The sequence below is a fragment of the Vombatus ursinus genome, unplaced genomic scaffold (genome assembly GCF_900497805.2).
Source record: "Vombatus ursinus unplaced genomic scaffold, bare-nosed wombat genome assembly UNPS02014172.1, whole genome shotgun sequence".
In the NCBI taxonomy this organism is placed as follows: Eukaryota; Metazoa; Chordata; class Mammalia; order Diprotodontia; family Vombatidae; genus Vombatus; species Vombatus ursinus.
Window position 1 is genome coordinate 1,276,389 of NW_020953950.1, and position 3,400 is coordinate 1,279,788.

The 3,400-nt window shown below is 41.6% G+C and overlaps 1 non-coding gene across 1 annotated transcript; it reads right to left on the reverse strand.

Annotated features, from left to right (window-relative positions):
* Positions 1 to 2,308: 2,308 nt before the first annotated feature.
* Positions 2,309 to 2,381, reverse strand: TRNAK-UUU. The gene has a single exon. It is a non-coding gene; the product is annotated as a tRNA-Lys (tRNA).
* Positions 2,382 to 3,400: the final 1,019 nt, after the last annotated feature.

Consider the following 3,400-nt stretch of genomic DNA (forward strand, 5'->3'; position numbering starts at 1 on the left):
TAAAACACACATACATGTATATATGTATCATATCTATCTATCTATCTATCTATCTATTTATCTATCTATCTACCTATCTACCTATCATTGCATTTGATCCTTACAATCACTTTTGAGGTGGTATTATAATATCCATTTTACAAATGAGGAAACTGAATCTGAGAGAGTGACTTGCCTAAGGTCATACAGCTGCTAGTATCTGAGGCAAGATTTGAACTCAGACCTTCTTGACTCCAAAGCCAGCCCTTGGCCCACTGTGCCCAACGAGCCGCCCACTTGTGTGTGGCACTCACTTGCTTCCTGAACACACTGGTTCTGACAAGGAATGAAGCAGGATTCTCTGGGAAGCCCCAAGGCCAGTCTTTTTCTAGCTTTTCTGGTACAACCGGAAACAGCTGGCATCTCACTGGGATCTGTAGTCTTGGGAAGCATTCTGTTCCACTGGGCCAAACACAACATGTGGGCCCTTCTTTGTCACTCACCACAATGGTGTGTGTGGTTCTTCTGGCTGCTGGTAAGGAGCCATCTGAGGGTAATTACCAGACTCCCTGGGAGCCAGCCCTTTAGTTAACAACCAAGACAATCTCACTTGTAGCTATGTCATACAGCCAAAGCCAACCACCCCGGAGCAGGAAGAGACAGGCCACCCTCGCAGAGATGACTGATAATCATAACTGCTCATGCCCATAGAATGCTTGTCAGTTTACAAAGAGCCCTCCATGGAACGTCTCCTTTCACAAGCTCCCAGGATTACAGATTTAGAACTGCATGGATGGTTAGAGCTCACCTAAAGCACTTCCTTCCCAGCACCGCTCAGAAGACACTTCCTCCACCAGATCTTCCTGGTTATTAATGCTCCCTACCCCTCAAGTTACTCTCTGTGTGTACATACACACACACACACACACGCGCGCGCGCACAAGTATATAAACATACATATGCATATACAAACACGCATGTGTATACATATATGAACATGTATATGTAACACTTAATACATGTGTGCGTACACACACACACACATATATCTTTTTGCTTACTTACTGGTACACATTTTATCCCTTCCCTATCCCCCCCCCCGCCCCTGACTCCTTGCCTAGAATATAATCTCTTTGAGGACAGGGGCTTTCTTTTTTTATCTCCAGCACACAGTATAGTGCCCAGCACATAGCAGGTACTTAAGACATATTTAAGTTCAATTTTATTTTCAGTTTTGAATTCTCTCTCTCCCACCTCTCCTTCCTCTACCCATTGAAAAGACAAGAAAAACAAAACTCTCTCTCTGTACGTGTGTGTGTGTACACATACATACACATATGCATATACAAACACACACACACAGTCACACAAAACAAGAACTGTTTGTTGAAGTAGACTAGAATTGAATCTAATCCAACCCTTTCATTTTACAGATGAGGAAACTGAGGTCCAGTGAAGAGGGCCAGCTTGCCCAAGGTCCCAAAAGTGATAGACATAACAACTGAATCCAGGTTTTCTGGCTTTAAGTCTGCCCCTTTCCCCACTGCAAAATGTCCCAATTTTCCTCAAAATTTTCCTCACAGGCCGTGAGATCTGGCTTCATCCTCCTGCTTGCCTTCCCCCACCCCTAATTCTGTTGGAATCCCTTTCCAATGATGGTAAGATGTAAATCTGACCTTGGTGCCAGTGCATTCTCTCAGGACTTTATTAAGGACACGTTGATGCTGGCCGAATTCTGAGCTATGTAATGGCAAGCTGCCTCACATCAGAGTTTTACTGGCTTCAAATAAATGCCAACACAGAGGAGAGCCGCTCCCTCTCCCAGATTTTGGAAACTGTATTTGTTGATTGAGGATGGAAACTTAGGAGAGGCAATGTGATGTGAGAGAGTGCTGAAATTGCCCCCCTCCCCCAGTATAATGTAGTTTCTCTGAAGAAAAGGACTGATTTTGACTTTGTTATTGCAGACCTAGGTCTTAGGATGGGCCAGGTACATAGTAGGCATTTAATAAATGCATGCTAGATTGCATTGAATTGGATAGAATGCTGGGCTTGGAGTTAGGATGACCCAACCTTCAGCCTTTTCAGCCACATCTGACTCTTCATGACCTCATTTAGGGTTTTCTTGGCAAAGATACTGGAGTGGTTTGCCATTTCCTTTTCCAGCTCATTTTACAAATGAGGAAATGGAGGCAAACAGGGTCAAGTGACTTGCCCAGGGTCATATAGCTAGTAAGCATCTGAGGCCAGATTTGAACTCAGGAAGATGAGTAATCCTGAGTCCACGTCTGGCCTTCTGGCCACTACACTACCTAGCTGCTTAGAGAAATATCTAGACAGGGACTTGAACCCTGGACCCTCAGATTAAAAGTCTCACGCTCTACTGACTGAGCTATTCAGGCTGACTAAGCTATCCAGAGTAGGGTCGCTATTAGATTTAAATGAGCTAAAATATGTAAAACACTTTGCAAGCTGCAAAATGCTACAGAAATGAACACTTTTCAGACCTAAGCAGTGACGTAGAGCCATGGATCTGAAGCCAAGAAGAACTGGTTTCGAATCCTGCCTCAGAAGCTTCCTAGCTATGTGATCCTGGGCAAATCACATAACCTACTTCAGTTTCCTTACCTGTAAAATGGGGATAATAATAGTATTTACTTCCCGGGGTTGTCAGGAGGATAAAATGAGATAATATTTGGAAAGCACTTTGCAAACTTTAAAGTGGCATGTAAATGTTAGCTATTATAATTAAAATGTCAGTGTTATTATTATTCATCTCATTTGTCTCAACTTTTTCATAGGAAAGTTACTATCCTACTATTCTTTCACATTTAGTGTTCTAAGGACTCTTGCTCAGATGGATGAAACAGTTGCTTTTTGTCTTAAAAATATTAGGATGAAAGCTTTACTTTTCTTGGTTCCCTGAAGTCATTCTTGGGACAACTCTATCAGCAGATAGGACAAGGGGAATGATACTTCCTACTATTTCCTCTTGATCTCAAAGTTTTAAGGTCAGTCTCTATATTTTGAAAGCTTTTGATTTCATGTAGCTTGGAGATTGTGTGCGTTTTGGATACTATACTTATTCAAAATATTGGTCCTGAAATTTTACAGATCAATGTTGTATATCTGCTTAATTGTGGGTTTATTATTCTTGTATAAAATGGGGCAGAGAATATTTTTGCTACCTCCTTAGGGTGGTTGTGGGCTTTGTGAGTGTCAATGTGCTACAACAATGTGAATTCTTATGATCACTTTTATGCTTGTTATTGGCGAGATGGATTGATTAGATATTAGATATTAGATAATCAATTGTTAAATTAAATTGAATTTCTGAAAGTTACTTCAAGCCTCTGGACTTGGATACAACCTGGGTTTCATTCTACAATGCAATTCAATAGCTCGTCAAACATTTGTTCAC